The following is a 17,694-nucleotide window of genomic DNA, read 5'->3' as shown; positions in this document are numbered from 1 at the left end:
AAATAAATATATAGTCGTATCTGACTTGAGTCTAGGAAAAAAATTAAGATAATGAATTTATTAACCTTTGGACACATGACAGGTGGAGATGAATTGGTCATGGTAATTAGCAGAATAACTAATTTATTCTAAATGGAATTTAGCTCAGTTAGAGGTAACAAGTACAGCATTATGCATATTAGTTGAATATCCTTGCTGTGGTTTCCAGATTTTACAGACTAAATACATAAAATACATACATAGTTAAGAAAACTTTTGGGAAAATAATGAAGAAAATGTAGGGAAAAGACAGAGAAAGCCAAAACGGAAGCTAAGAAGGGTGAGAGAAAAAAATTATTTTTCAACCTACCTAAAAATTATAACTTGAGACTTCATTGAACTGGTACATTATCTTCCAATTTGCAGAAAAAACTATTTTATCCTAAGTTTCCATTTAGGTGATTAAGAACAAAGTTGTAAATGTTAAGTAATGATTTATTGCAAAGGAAATATGTTTAAAAGGTAGGCTAATGTCTATAACAGAATAAAAGGGAACTAAAGAATTAAATTCCTCTTTTCAATTCTTTAATGAGAATTAGCTTAAGACCCTATACTTAGATTTTTTTCTTATTCTGATATCTAATATAATGTTAACAACGAACTGAATTCTCCACTTTTCAGATCCCTGCTTAATGTGACCTTTAAAAATTCCTTTCTCCCTTTTCTTCATTTGAATCTTTGTCTTCTAAATCCTCGGCTCATTATGTAATGGTAAGATTCTGTCCCCTGTGATGACTTCATTATTTTTTACCTCATAGCTCACTGGAACCTTCTCAGTATAAGAAAGTGTTAACTAAATATAGATTCCTTCTGTATAGTACATATGAAATTCAAATATACATCTAACATTTAAACAACATGATTTGCACAGGGATGCTAATGGACTTGATGAAGAAGGGCAAAGTGGAAATGGAATGCCACGTCATTATTACAGTAATTTTTCAGCCATCTTTTCATTAGTAAAAATAATGCCTCGTGCTTTCTAATTTATAAACACATTTTCATGTATTATTTCAATTTAACTTTCCATTTCTGTGATTTAGACAGAAATTTTTCAGGTGAATGAAACTTGGAGAGGTTGAGTCACTTCAGCTTTACAAAGAGCTGGGCCTAAGAATCCAGCACTGCTGAGCTGATTAACAAATTGTAACTACTCTTGGGTTTGATCTTCAGTTTAAGGAAAAATTGGATGTTTATTTTCAAAACTATTTGAAAGGAGCATGCAAAAACTTAGGTGAGGAAATTAAAAAGAAAAATTCAGTGGACTCTCTGTCCATATTTTGATGTCTGACCAAATGACATCGGTGGCTGAAACAATGCCATTTGTTTATCAAACTCTATTTTTTTCCACCCTGGGTACACAGAGTATATCTCCAAACCTCCCCTCTTCTAGCAGGTGGGACCATGTATGACTAAATTCTGGCCAACACAATATGAAAAATTTGGAAATGATATATACTGCTTCTATGTGTGGTCTCTAAGAATGCACCCATATATTTCTCTCTCTCTCTCTTTTTTTAATCTGTTTGCCAGATGCAATGGATTTATCCAAGGTTTTCAAGACCTGGGAATAGTGGAACCTGTACATGAAAGAGCCTGATGCCCTGGGTGACTTCATGGAGCAGAGGTCTCACTGCCTTCCTATATCAATTGTGAAGTCAACAAGAAGTAGACTTTTAATCTGTTAAATGGCTGAAATTTGGCACTTGTTTCTTATAGCAGTTACTCTACTCTGTGCATATGAACAGTTGCAAAATATTTTGTTTTGACTTAAGTTGAAGTGAAGCTCTCACATCTCTGTCTGATTCTGCTTTGGGTCATTACTTCCAGGACAGCAATCTGAAGAGACTAATAGTGTCTCAGCACATAGAGAGCAACCCTGCTCCTCTCTTTAGTGTAGCACTTATAGAATAAATAAAAGTGGTTTAGAGTAAATTTAAGTTGAAAAACCATAAAATTCATACCATGGATTTCCCTTTATTTGTAACTTTTTGAACATCATCTTGTATAATTTTTATAGCAACACTGTGAACTGGATATTATTATCTTAGTTTTATGGATGAGAATTCTTGAGGCACAGAGACATTAAGTAATTTGCCCAATCTGTCACATATAGATTGAATAGACCTAACATTCAAATTTAATTCTGAAGGGCTCCAAAGCTCCTCAAAATGGATTGCAGCAAGGTCCATCTTTCTCTTAATACTCCCTTTAGGCACTATCACCCCCCCCACTGAAGAGGAAAAGAGCCTCATATCACATCATAACTTTATCTTCTGGGCTTATAATGTGACCCTCTTCAGAAAGCATAATAGAGGACAGTTAGCTGTATGGAAAAGAGAATATAATAGCTCATTGATATTTGGGGCATCTGAGTTTAGAGTAACACTTAAAAGACCAGCGTATCCTTAATTTACCTTACCATTTAGAGATAGAAAAATTATTTCTTTCTGATTTTTGCATTAGTTCTGGTGGCTGTTCTAGCAGGATAAAATTGCCTTGAAAGCAGTCAATCATGATCTTCTCCTTATCATGGACATTTCTCACAACTGAACAACATATGGTTAATTCAGTGGGTGTCAGATTGCTGACGGAATTTTTTCTTGTCCAGTATTCATGTATTCGGCTAGCTGACAAAACACTTTATTGAGTTTGCAGAGTACAATTATAGTTTAACATTCCACAACAAATATATATAAAAATACGATTTCCATTGAAATTCAGAAAATATACTTTGCTAAAATTAAAGTGGACCAACTGTCTAGCTTTTCCATTTTTAAGTCTAATTGAATCTCAAAATTATGTTTTCCATAGAAAAATACCCAAGTAAGGTAATATTGCAAATGATGCAATTGTTAATTTAGCAGACTTCAAATAAAAAATTACCAAAGAGAAGCCAAATTTTCCAGATTAATAGCCTCTTTTACTACCAATTGTTGATTTTAATTATTTCTATTTTGTCTCCACTTATTGATTTTTCTAAGATTCTTGCAAAAATGGAAAATCTTATTTACTTATCTCTGGATATTATGAAAATGGGGCTTTACTGTATGTTCTGTAATATAAAATGAAAGGTATTATTTCCATAAGGAGAAATCATGTGCTTGAGATATGATAAGTTACAGAGTCTAAAATACTATAAATATACTAGAATCAAAATGACACATTAGGTAAATTCTGTATCTTATCCTGTTTCAATTTCTTGGAGTTCACAGTAAAAATATTTTTCAAATATCTATGATTGTACTGGAAAACAAGAAGGATATCCATTTTTGGTCTAGAAACTATGAGAAAATGTAAAAGATCCCAAGGAGATTGCATTCAGTAGAAGAAAGCTCACCTGAAGCAAAGGACACATTATGTTAGGAAGTAAAGGAAGAAATGAAGAATGAATAAACCAGAAACTTGTTAAGAAAAAAAATAAACAGCAATATTAATATTAGAACAAAAAGAATTTAAGGTAAGCAGCATTAAAGAGGGGGCAGGATATGGCATACTAATGAAATCTAATATAACAGTAATCTAATTTAACAGTATAGAGCAATAAATGTTCTTTATGTACCAATCAGCAAAGTTGAGAAATACATAAGGTAAAATTGATCAATACACAAAAAATTTAATGAATCCATAATAATAGGTAGAAACTTTAATACCTACCTTTAGAAACTTTTGATTTGTTAAATCTGGGATATAAAAATTAATAAGGAAACAGTATGGCAGGTCTTTAAAATTTAAAAATAGAACAACCTTATAATCCAGCAATTGTACTACTAGATATTTAACCAAAGGATACAAAAATACTGATTCGAAGAGGTACATGGTCCCTGATGTTTATAGTACCATCATCAACAATAGCCAAACTATGGAAACAACCCACGTGTCCGTCAACCGATTAAGGGATAAAGAAGATGTGGTATATACAGGTTAGGGTTAGGGTTAGGGTTATACACACAAACACACACAGAGTAAGATTCTACTCAGCTATCAAAAAGAATGAAATCTTGCCATTTGCAATGATGTTGATGGGCTAGAATGTATTATGCTAAGTGGAACAAGTCAGTCAAATACAAATACTATATGACGGCACTCATATGTAGAATTTAAGAAACAAAATAGATGAACATAGGGATAGGAGGGAAAAAGAGAGAGGGAGGCAAACCATAAGAGACTCCTAACTACAGAGAACAAACTGAGGTTTACTGGAGGGGAGATTGGTGGGGAATGGGCTAGATGGGTGTTGGATATTATAGAGGGCCCTTCTTGTGATGAGCACTGGATATTATATGCAACTGGTGAATCACTAAATTATATTCCTGAAACCAATATTGCATTATATGTTAACTAACAAGAATTTATTTAAACATTTTTATAAAAGATTTATTTATTTGAGAGACAGAGTACATGCACACACAAGTAGGGGTAGGGGCAGAGGGCCAGAATCTTCAAGTAGACTCCTTGCTGAGTTTAGAACCCAATCTCACAACCCTAATATCATAACCTGAGCTGAAACCAAGAGGCACTTAACCTACCCGGCCACCCAGGTACCCCTATCTAACTTGAATTTAAATAAAAACTTGAAACAGAAAATGAGGAAAAAATTAAGGATTTAAGCAAAGTGTAATATATGTTAATTCTAGATTCACCACAAAGTAAAAGGATACAATATCAATCTAGCAGAAACACATAGAATTTTACAGAAGTTTGTATTCAGTGGATGATTTAAACACAAAAGGGACACTGATAGAAAAGAGAAAACAACTATGTACTAAGTTGCAAAACAAATCTCAAAAAAGCCACCAAACACTGATATAACAGAGGCCATATTCATTGAAGATGCAAAATAAGAAATTAACAACAACAAAAAAATCAGCTCTTTTCCAAACCCCCTCCAAATCTACAAACGTATTAATTAAAGAAAATGCTCTTAAATAACTCTTTGTTAAGAAAAAAAAATAAACCATTTTTTAAAAGATTTTATTTACTTATTTGACAGACAGAGATCACAAGTAGGCAGAGAGGCAGACCGGTTGGAGGGGGAGGGTGGGTAGCAGGCTCCCTGCTGAGGAGAGAGCCGGATGTGGGGCTCGATCCCAGGACCCTGAGATCATAACCTGAGCCGAAGGCAGAAGTTTAACCCACTGAGCTACCTAGGTGCCCCCAAATAAACTATTTTTAAAGAATGAAACCACTATTTAACAAAATGTATACTGGCTGTCCATGACAGAATTCAGAAAAAGATTTATGAGCCTAAATGCATTATTAGAAAACAATAAAGGTTAAAAATAAGTAATAAATACAGAACAAAAATAACATAAAACTTTAAAAAAAAAGAATTCAGGAAATTAAAGTATATATTAATAAAATAACAAAAAGCAAAAATAAATTCTAAAGTTGATCAACAGAAATAAAAAACAAGATTTTTGGAAAGATAAATATAAAAAATAGCTAGAAGTATGGTCATTAAAGAAAAGGGAGAAGCCCATTAGGAACTCAAATGGACAAAGTTACTGAATAAAGTTTAAAATATTATAAGAGACTGTACAAAATTTATGCCATAATTTTTTAAAACTATGAAAAGTGCATATGCTTGTAGGAGAATGTGAATTTCCAAGTGTGTTCAAGAGGAATTGGAACAACTGAATTAAACCTTTAACCTTACAAGAAATTGAAGCAGCAGTAAGCCCAGATAATTTTAGCCAAGATAGTGAGTTCTGGTAAGATTTTAAAAATAAACAATCTCTCATCTTCTGCAAAGATTTCCAGAACAGAGAAAATAAGGTAGAGCTACCTAACTCACTTAACCTGGTATATGCAATAGTTACCAAAAGTGAGCAATGCTAGCAAACACCACACACACACACACACACACACACACATCCCACAATATGCCATTTAGACTTGTAAAATAAATAAAAACAATATAAAATATTAACAAGTCAAATTAAGCAGCATTTTCAAAAAAAGGCATGACTAGGTAGTGTTTCTTCAGGGTAAAGTATATTTCCATATTAGAATATCTATTAACTTAATAATAGTAAAATGTTATTAATTTATCTCAATGGGAAATGATAAAGATTTAATAGAAATAAATATCCATTCATAATAAAAGCATTTAACAAAAAAGGTCTAGAATAGAACATTTGCAATTTAATAAAGTAGCAGATATTTCTGTGAACACCTTATCACAATGGTGAAACATTAAAAATATTTCAAATTACAGTTTATAGTAAGATGAAGATTCTATTATTGCTTTTCTTCAACATTATGTTGGAGGCCCTAGCTATTACAATAATGAAAATAAAGTTTTATATACATTGAAAAGGAAGAAACAACTCCGTCATTCATATGTGATCCTCAATTTCAAGATAATCAGGGAGCACAACTGACAACAGCTATGAAGCAAGCAGAATGGCTTGATATAAGATCAATATGCAAAAATCAATGGCTTTCCCACAAACCAGTAGTAAGCAATTAGAAAATATAGCAGCATGTAGTGAATATCATTCACAAAACCACAAAAACTATAATATCCCGAAAAAAAACCAACCTAAAGAAAAATGTACATGACCTAAATAGAGATAATTATGAAATTTTGGCTAACAAACTATAAAAAGACATAATATGTATGTTCAAGAATGAGAACACAATATTAAAAAGGCATCTAAAAATCAGTAATACCAGTGAAATGCCCACCAAAATGGCAGTAAGACTTTCATGGAATTTGAAAAATTGATTTTAAAATATATATAGCAGTTGAGAGTTTCATATCTAGTGATGAGTCTCAAATGCCCAGAATGACCCCTGGAATTCTTCATTGCTTAATTCTTAATGCTGAAAACAGCTAAAAACAATGAAAAATGCTTATTTTATATATATACATATATCCAAAGAGTTAGTAGGATTAAAGCATTTCAACCACAAATATAAGAGAAGATATGGCAAATCTCATTTTCCCAAAATAAGTATAATAATTTATTCCATCCCACAGATCTTCTGTAATGTGACCTCATGCTGTGAGAATCCCAAGCCACAACTCAAGGCTATGTATAGGTCCTCATCAACAGCTCCAGCTAAGTACAATGCAGCTTTCAAAACATCTTGATCCAGGTACCAGACATTTGTGTAGAAGGGCTTAGAGACAATTCCAGCTACCAGCCATTTGTATCCTTCTTTAGCAGCTTAGTCTTCCCAGCTGAGACCTCAAAAATCATGGAACAGACAAGCACTTCCTGTTGAGTCCTAATTTGATTGTAATAAAATTATTGTCATTCTGTACCACTGGATTCATGGTGGGGTGTTACGCAGTAACAGTTAATTGCATCAGCTGTATTTCAGCAAGTAGCAGGAATATCGAAATAGCTTTTTCTCAGAAACTATATGTCAAAGGTAGAAACTTCAGTGATTTTCACAGCCTTTAGGAGTCAGGGCCCACCTAAGGTGGGAAATCTGATAGGAAACTCTCAAACATTTAGTTGGGGACCTCAGTGTAAGAAGGAAGCAAAGTTAAATAGACTCATGCCTCTATCCTCAAAGAACTATTATTGTTGTTTTTGAGCAGAGTAAAGAAAAAAAATAATAACCCCTGATAATTTGTAGCCACAAGCTAGACTTTACATGTGTGTGCAGTCAAAAGTTGAGATTTTTATGCTTCAATTAATTTTTTTTTAAGATTTTGCTTATTTGAGGGCGCCTGGGTGGCTCAGTGGGTTAAGCCTCTGCCTTCGGCTCAGGTCATGATCTCAGGGTCCTGGGATCGAGTCCCGCATCGGGCTCTCTGCTCAGCAGGGGCCTGTTTCTTTCCCTTCCCCTCTCTCTGCCTGCCTCTCTGCCTACTGTGACCTCTCTCTGTCAAATAAATAAATAAAATCTTTAAAAAAAAAAAAAAGATTTTGCTTATTTGAGAGAAAGGGAGAGAGGACAAGTTGCGGGGAGGAGCAGAGGAAGAAGGAGAGGGAGAAGCAGATTCCCTGCTAAGTGAGGATCCATATGTGGGGCTTGATCCAAGGACCCTGAGATCATGACCGAAGCCCAAGGCAGATACTTAACCAAGTGAGCTACCCAGAAGCCCTTCAATTAAGTTTTAAATTATTCTACATTTTTACTGCCCTAATGTGTTTACTGTGGTAATATACATCCTCTCTGAAAAGACTGCACCTTTTTTCTACCACCAAAAGGCACTGATCAATTTTGAAATAAAATTGAGAATCTCAAGACTTCTGTTCTTCATTATAATTAAGTAATGGAGATCAGATCTAACTTTCACCTGAAACAAAAAATTCAAGTATATCTGTCAAACAATGGTTTCAAACATTGGACATTAGGCAGCAAGGATACTGATCCCTGGGGGGAGGAAAAAATTTGAGGTCAGGGATCTCAGTGCCCCAGTTTACAGCTTGGACATTTCCTAGGCTACAGGGCAGGGAGAGGAGATGCAGGTGGAGGGGATGCTGGTACCCCTCAGATGAGATGATGGAGTTGGCTATCTGGTGAGGCCAGGGCAGCTACATTTCATAGGAAGAAAAGCCAGACCTCAGAAAACTGCAGAGTGAGAGTTCTATAAAGACATAAAAGTTACCTCTCCAAATTTCAGCTGAGTACTGATCAGTAAGTGTGTGTGAAGAAACAACCCGAGTTTGAGAAAAAACTACCTGGAGGAGACAGAGGCAACAATCTATAGGGCTAACACTGAGCAATTAATAGTTCATGTTCTACCAGCAAAAGTGGAAATACATCATAATTCAAAGGGCACTGGTTAGAATGAACACAAGTGTTTTGGGCCAGTAGTGGGGAAAGATTAATAGACTACAGGCTGCTCTGTTTCTGCCTTGTTAAGCTTAAAAGCAAGCCTGAAAGGGACTAAATTTTTTCTAAGTAACAACTGCATTCCAGAAAACAGCTCAAGAATATTTTAGGAACACAAAAATTTCTAGCATTCCACAAGGTAAAGTTCAAAATGTTTGGCATTCAATTAAAAAATTTGCCAGGTATTCCAAGAAATAGGAAAATATGACTCATACAATGAAAAAAAAAATCAGTCAGTAGTAACAGATCCAGAAGGGACACAGATGATAAAGTTAGTAGAAAAGAATGATGAAAGTTCTTATAATTATTTTCTAAATATTAAAGAGGAAAGGAGGAATCTGTGAAGAAAAGGAATGAATGATACAGAAAAAGTTATCAAATTGAACTTGTAGATATAGGAAGAAATTTCTGATATGAAAAATATATTGGGTGGGATTAACAACAAAAAAATAAATGACTTGAATATAATGGAATGGAGCAAAACAAACTATTTAAAGTATATAAGAGAGAAAAAAAATAGGAAAAATATAAACAGGTCAAGGAACCTAATATGTATGTGTTTTGGGTCCTTGAAGGTGACAAAGAATGGGAGGATAGAAAAAATATTTGAAGATAAAATGACTGAAATTTTTCCAAATTTAACAGAAATAATTTTTTAAAAATATAGGTCCAAGAAACTCAACAAACCACAAACAAAAGAAACACGAAGAAATGTACATCATAACATATAATCAAATTGTTTAAAGGGACTGATAAAGGGAAAATCTTAAGAGCTATCAAAGAGAAAAGAATCATAACTTACAGAAGAACAGATATAAAATGAGAGTGGATAGCAGACTTCTTATTGTAAATAACACAAGGGGGAAGAAAGTGGGGTAATATCCTTGAAATACTGAAATGAAAACCACCAACCTGGACTTCTATACCCAGCAACAATGCCTTAAAACATGAAGACAAAATAAAGGCTTACTCAGTCATACAAAAGAAATCATTACTAGAGGCACCATAAGAAATGTTCAAGGAAGTCCTTCAAGCAGAAAGAAAATAATATGCAGTGGAAACATGCATCCACAAAAGGAGTAAACAACACAATAAATTATAAATATGTAGGTAAAGATAAAAGAACTTTTTTCATGTTTTAAAATTATTTCTAAAGGAAAATTAGTAAAGAAAAATAGTAACATAGGACTGCACTCATAACATACAGATGTAAAGTGCATGACCATTACAAAAGACCTGAGAAACGGAAGTACATTGTTTTAAGTTTCTTTTACTTTATGTAAAATAATATAATTTCCTATTGGCAGAAATTGAGAAGGCCATAAGAGCAAACCACTTGGAGCAATACATGTTGTATAACCAGGTATCCTTGGTCGGTTGCTGATAAGCACCCACAGAAATTATATAATTCATATGTCATAGCTCATACATGCATATGCATTTTGTTCTTGCTAAAACAGTAGTAACACAGCACAAAACTAACTCAGCTGTTCTTATTTCACTTCTTTATTTTTTTTAAAGATCTTATTTATTTGACAGAGACAGACAGAGCGAGAGAGGAGACACAAGCAGAGAGAGAAGGAGAGTGAGAAAAAGGCTTCCTGCCAAGCAGGGAGCCCTATGCGGGGCTCAGTCCCAGGACCCTGGGATCATGACTTGAGCCAAAGGCAGACACTTCACTACTAAACCACCCAGATGCCCCTGTTTCACTTCTTTATATGTGAACATTCTACCAATACACTATTGGTATTGCCAGTGACTTTCATAACTTACTTACCTTGTATTTTGTGTCATGATGAACTCCCACACATCATAATCCACTAGAATTCTGTGCTCACAGGGCATCCTGAACTCTGCATGCAATGGGATGCCAAGATGGTGGCAAATTCGTGTACTGTGTACATCTCCTCTGTTCACACACATCCTCTGTTATCCAATAAGACTCCCTTTACAAAAGACAAGTTCAAAGATAAAATTATAAAGAATCTCGTGGTGGCAACAGTATAGCATTAACCAAACACAGTGCCCTTCTGAGCCTGGGGTCCTTTGGACTCACATAGTTCTCACGCCATGAAGCTGACCTTGAGTGATACATTCTAGAGCTCAATAAGAATTAAGGGGAAATATTGGGTTTTGCCTGAGTTTTCAGACTGCTTGGCCTACCACATGTTGGGACAGGCCTTATCCATTCTCTTAGTTCATTTCCCTGTCTCTTTGGCCCAGGTATAGAAGGTGGTGTTGTTACCCTCCTGTTTGGGGTCATTATCATGTGGCCTGGTGCCAAAATATGAAGAAAGTTTTTGGTTTCCAATGACCCACTGAAGCCCTGTGGAAGGCCAACTGTTTACCTGGGCCAGTAACCAGGGCTTTGGCTCACCTGGTAGGATAGTGGGAAAGTCCCTGGGGTTAACGTCAATACTGAAAATTATCTAATTCATTACACCAATAGAAAAAGATGAAAAACATGATCATTTCTGATATGCAGAAATATATTTGATAAAGCCAATATTCACCTAGGATTTTTTTTTTTTTTAATCTTTAAAACCTAGATGTAAAAGGGAACTTCCTTACTCTGGTAGAGAATGCCATAAAAAAAATTCACAGCTAAGAAATACTTAATGATAAAATTGATATAAAAATGTTGGGGTTCAGAGTGAATGGTCAAGAAAGAATTCTTGAGGTGTTTTCAGTGCAAAAAGGTGGTTTTATGAAAGCATGGGGACAGGATGCGTGGGCAGAAAGAAATGCACCAGGGTTGTGAGGAGTATCTTTTTTTTTTTTTTAAGATTTTATTTATTTATTTATTTGACAGAGAGAGATCACAAGTAGGCAGAGAGGCAGGCAGAGAGAGAGGAGGAAGCAGGCTCCTCACTGAGCAGAGAGCCCAATGCGGGACTCGATCCCAGGACCCTGAGATCATGACCTGAGCCAAAGCAGCAGCTTAACCCACTGAGCCACCCAGGCCCCCCTGTGAGGAATATCTTGTGTTGTATACTTTCTAGTTAGGAGGAGGTTAGGGATAAGGTAAGTCTCCAAGGAATCTGGAAACAAAGTTTCTAGGACCTTGAGGGGCTAGGTGTTGTTTAGAAAAAAGGTCATTTACTACTGTCTAATGAAACCTTAGTCATGAGATCCTTCAGATAAATATCAGCTTGGAGAATGATTGCTAACATATATCTTAGGAGATACAAAAAAGGAAGCTTCCAAAGGAATTTGTATATGTTAAAGGAGACTTAAGAGGCTGAACTAATGCTAAGCTAGAGTATTAGCATTGAGACAGCTGATTTCTTAGAGCAAGGTCACTCTGCTTGGTCTCAAGGATTTGTCAATGGGCTATAAGTTGTAAGGAAATTTATTTTTTTTCTTTTCCCTTTGCTCCCCACATCAAAAATGTTTAAAGATTTCCTTAGAATACAGAGAAGAATGCCAACCATCATCACTTTATTCAACATTATAGCATAATAAAGAACTAATAAATATTGAAAAGAAGAAACAGTCATTATGTACCAAATGATTATGTCAAAAATAAAATGATGTCGACAATTTTAAAAAATTTAGCAAAATTTTAAGACAAAAAAATTCAAATATCAATGTGAACTTCTGCTTCCTGCCATGACAGAATAATCAGTGCCAGACTAGTCCTTCTACCTTACAGCTGGACAAAATATAGGAAGCAATATTTTCAGGCATTGGGCAAGAGTTAGCACATGTCTGTGATTCCTTAAAGAAGGAATACACTGGACATGAGCCCCAAGTTCACTGCAGTTCTCTGTCTGAAGCCAATTTTCTGATCATAACATAAGGAGTTGAAGCACAAGCAAAGCATATCAGTTTCACAGATCAGTAGAGGCAGATGTTAGTATCTGAGGTTGTCAAAACAGCTGGAATCTGCAGAGGAGGGTATTGGAGAGCAGAAAGATGCACATTAGGAAGGATCCAAAACTCTGTTTGGGGGTTTCCTACAAAGTTCTTGGCCTAGGAATAGGCTGGGCATATGTAACGAAAGACATTGCAAGGCTTACCAAAGACCAGTGGCTATGAGACTGGGAAAAGAATAAAGCTATGACAGATTGATGAGAGCTGAGAGATGAAATTTCAGCCCAAGTAGAATGAAGAAACCTCAGAAATACTTCAAAAATAAAACTGAGACAGCAGAACCACCCCAACTTAGGTACAAGGTCCATATCCTAAACTAAGAACGATTCTGGATCTATGCAAACAGAGCTTAAAACCAAACCTAGACAAGAACAGGAGGGGAAATAGAGTTTGGAATTTGAGGATAGCCAATGCAAATGGTCTTGGGAATCATTTTGGAATTTTCACTAATCCACCTTCACATAGTATAAAACTAAGCTTAGACAAATGCAAGGTGATTGGATATAACTGAACTTGCTGCTAATAAAAAAAACAAACAAAAAACCACTTTTCAGAGGAATTTAACATCCTACAGTCCCCTACATTGTATCATCCACAATGTTCAGTATTCAATAAAAAGTTACCAGATATGCAAAGAAACAGGAAAATATGACCAACAGTGAAGAAAATAGTAGTCAATACAAACTGATCCTGAGAAGGTCTAGATGTTTTAATTATTAGGTAAAGTGTTTGAAACAAATATTATAAACATGTTCAAGGACTTAAAGGCAAATGCAGCTTTAATGAGCAAAGAGTTAAGGAATCTCAGTAGGTAGAAACATAACAAATATAAATGGAAACATAACAAACATTAAAATGAGTATTTTAAAAATTCTGTAATAACTGAATTGAAAAAGTAATTGAATAAGCTTAAGGGCATATTAAAAACAACAGAAGTGGGGGCACCGGCTTGACTCAGTGGGTTAAGCGTATGCCTTTGGCTCAGGTCACGGTTCAAAGTCCTGGGATCAAGTCCCACATCAGGCTTTCTGCTTAGGAGGGAGCCTGCTTCCTCCTCTCTCTCTCTGTCTGCCTCTCTGCCTACTTTGTGATCTCTCTCTGTCAAATAAATAAATAAAATCTTAAAAAACAAAACAAAACAAAACAACACACACAACAAGAACAAGGAGTAAAGTTTTAAACATCACCAGAGCCCCAGTGATCTCGATGAAACATTATCATTCATGTAACTGGGATTGAAGAATGAAAGAGGAGATGGTAACTACTCTTATCGGGTGAGCACTGCATACTGTATATAATTGTCAAATTGCTATATTATATACCTGAGACCAATATAATATTGTCTATCAGCTGTATTTCAATAAAAGATAAAAATAAGAATTACAATGGGCCAGAAAAGTTAATTGAAAAATTATAGCCAAAAACTTCCCAAATAATACAAAGCCTTTGCTTATAAATCCCAGGTCAGCAAAATCAAAGTAAGATAAATACAAAGGAAAACACATGTACACATCTAGACACACAATAGTCACAAGGCTGAAAAACAAGGATAGCATCTTGAAAGCAGTCAGAGGTGGGGGACAAAAGACAGATTGCAAACAGGTACAGTAAGATAAATAATAACCTCACAAAAGGAACCTGATGGCAAGAAGACAACTGAATGGCATATTTAAAGTCCTCAAAGAAAAATTACTTTTAATCTGAATTATAAGTAATATTTAAAAAGGAGAGAGGAGACAGACATTTTCAGATAAACAAAAACTGAGAAAAAATATCACCAATACACCTGAACTACTAAAAAATACTAATTCTTAATACCATTTATTGAAAAGACTTAATTTCCCCATTGCATATTCTTGACTCCTTTGTTATAAATTAATTGACCTAATACACATGGTGTTTTTGTGTCTGGATCTCTATGTTGCTCCTTTGATCTATGTATCTGTTTTTATAACAGTTGTTTTAATTATTATAGCTTTGTAATATAGTTTGAATTCAGGGAGCATGATGCTTTCAGTTTTGTTTTTCTTTCTCAAGATTGCTTTAGCTAAATGTAAATTGGTGTAGTCACTATGGAAAACACCATGCAATGTTCCTCAAAAACCTAAAAATAGAACTACGATACGATCCAGCAATTCCACTTTTGGGTAACACTAATTCAGAAAGATATATACACCACAATGTTCACTGCAGCATTATTTATAATAATCAAGATTTGGAAACAACCTAAGTTGTTGATGAATGGATGAAGAAATTGTGATGCACACACAAACATACACACAATACATAATATATGTATATATATGTATATATATATATAATATATATGATGTGCATATATATACATATATATGTGCATATATAATGCATTATATTATACATAAAATATATAGTGGAATATTACTCAACCATAAAAAAGAATGAAATGTTGCCATTTGTGAAAACATGGATGGACCTTAAGGGCATTATGCTAAGTGAAATGAGTCGGAGAAAGACAAATACCATGTTATCTCTCTTATATCTGAAATCTAAAGAGAAAAGAACAAAGAAAAACAAAACAAACAACCCCTGCTCCCAAACAAAACAATACAAAAACAAGCTCATAGATACAGAGAACAGTTTGGTGGTTGCCAGAGGCAGGGTCGGGGGTAGGAAAAAATGTGCTCTAATTGCATTTTTGATCCAGCATCTATATCTATACCTATATCTCTATCTAAAAATTGGATTTTCTCTTTTATTTATTCATTACCATTTTTGAAGATCTACATAGGAGCTTCCCAACAGTGAGCTAAGCACTATACAGTATTGAAGAAGGATGAATCTTACAGTATTAGATTAGGGAAGATGGATGCTAATTAAAAAACAAAAGTATACAATAAGCTTTAATGGCTTTTTGAAGTAATTGTTAAAAATTTAATCTCTCTGAGCCTCAATTTCTTTATTTCTGAAGATGATGCAGGATAGGATAGGAAATGTAATTTCAGATTAATGTTGCAAGAAATAATTGAAATGTGTAGACATGTTTGTCGAATCCAAAGAAAATATTCAAAAGTAAAAATGAATATATGCATATGTATGTGTTTATTTGTATTCATTCTTATTTGAAGTATATGGCACATATATATGTGTGCAATAACAGAATAATTTATAATCTCATATTTTGTGTGAAAGAAAACTTGAAAGTTGTAGAGGATAGAAAAACTACAAATTCTATAATACAAAGGGAATTAATATTATCGGTGACAGAAAAGTGCTAGAGATGGTAAATACATGAGTAAATATAAAAGACAATTCTCTTTGTTTTCTTTAAAAAAGTTAACTATTTAGGTCAAAAGCAAATACATTTTAAGTTGAGGTTTTATAGTGCATTTAAAAGAAACATATGTAACAATAATACTAAAGATGAAGTGGGGGCAGATGAATGGAATTATACTGTCATAAGGTTCTGGCATCTGCGAAGTGGGATGTATGAATGGGAATGTATGTGAAATGTGCAACTGTGAACTCCAGCTCTGGGGTGCTTGGAGGAGAGGAGAAAACTAGGGACAGTATGAAGGAGGGAGATGGAGGGATCACTCTTAAATATATAATACTGTATGGATATAATACTGATGAATCTTAGCAATAATTTAAGGATACATGTTATTAATTCTAGAATTATAGAACACTACATCAAACAATTGCAGAAAGCACATTCTGCTCAAGTACACTGGGAACAATCATTGAGATAAACCATATGGCCAGCTATAAAATAAGTTTTTATAGTAATTTTATTCAGTAATTTTCAGAAGTTTGAAATCTTAAGAGTATGTTCTTTAATAACAATGGAATTAAATTAAATGTCAATAATAAATAAGATACTTGGAAACCCCCCCAAATACTTGGACTCAAACAACACATTCAAAATAAATAACCCAATGATAAAACTCACAGATATTTAAAAATATTTTCACATGAATGCTAATTAAAACACAACATGTCAAAATTTATGGGCTATTACTAAAGCAGTCTTTAGAAGTAATTTCCTAGCTTTAAATGCCTACAATTTTAAAGGATAACAATTAAAATCAACGATCTTACTTTCTACTAAGTATATAGAAGAATAAAATTAAGTTGGTAGAAAAAAGAAATAATGAAGAAAACCAGAAATTGTTAAAATAGACAGCAAATATGAGAAAGTTAACAAAGTCCAAATTTGGTTTTCTGGAAAAGTCAATACATTTGAATCTCACAAATACTTGTTAGGAGGGCAAAATAGTACAGTACCTTGGGGAAAAAATTTAGTATTATATTTTCATTTAGAATGTGCCATGCTTTACAAATCTGTGATGCTACTCATAGTCATAAACCAAAGAGAAAGTCTTATAAAATCTACATCAGGAAACTTATGTAAGATGGTTTATGAGACTGACGCGCTACCTACTGCGCTAACGAGGCACCTTGTAAGATGGTTTATAACCACCTTATTTTTTATAGAACAAACCTGGAAAGAGCCCCAAAGCCCTATAATAGAAAAAGAGATTGTGGCATATTCATGCATTAGAATATTACACAGAACTAAATTAATCACAACTATGCAGAACAATTAATTTAACCAAAAATTTCTTGAGTGTACATTAGGTTCTTGGCACTGATTCAGCACTTGGCATACATCAGTTAAAAACTGACAGGATCTCTATCCTCAAGCAACTCACATTCTTGAGGTAGAGAAAGATAATAAGTAGTTCACATAGCAAACAGGTAAATTATGTATAAAGTACACTTAAAAGTGATGAATGACAATAAGCAAAAGAACATGTAAAGGATTGGTAAGTGGGCTCTGGAATACTTGAGTTAGAGAAGCTGGGGGTTAAGACATAGGGGAAGCATAGGAAGCATAGTGTGACACTAAATGAATATAATATTGATAAGTCTTAGCAATGGTGAGTGACAAGAGTACATTGAGTTGCTGTGCCTCAATTCTGTCCTGTAGCAGTG

The sequence above is a fragment of the Mustela nigripes genome, chromosome 3 (genome assembly GCF_022355385.1).
Source record: "Mustela nigripes isolate SB6536 chromosome 3, MUSNIG.SB6536, whole genome shotgun sequence".
In the NCBI taxonomy this organism is placed as follows: domain Eukaryota; kingdom Metazoa; phylum Chordata; class Mammalia; order Carnivora; family Mustelidae; genus Mustela; species Mustela nigripes.
Note: the sequence above shows the minus strand (reverse complement) of the source record.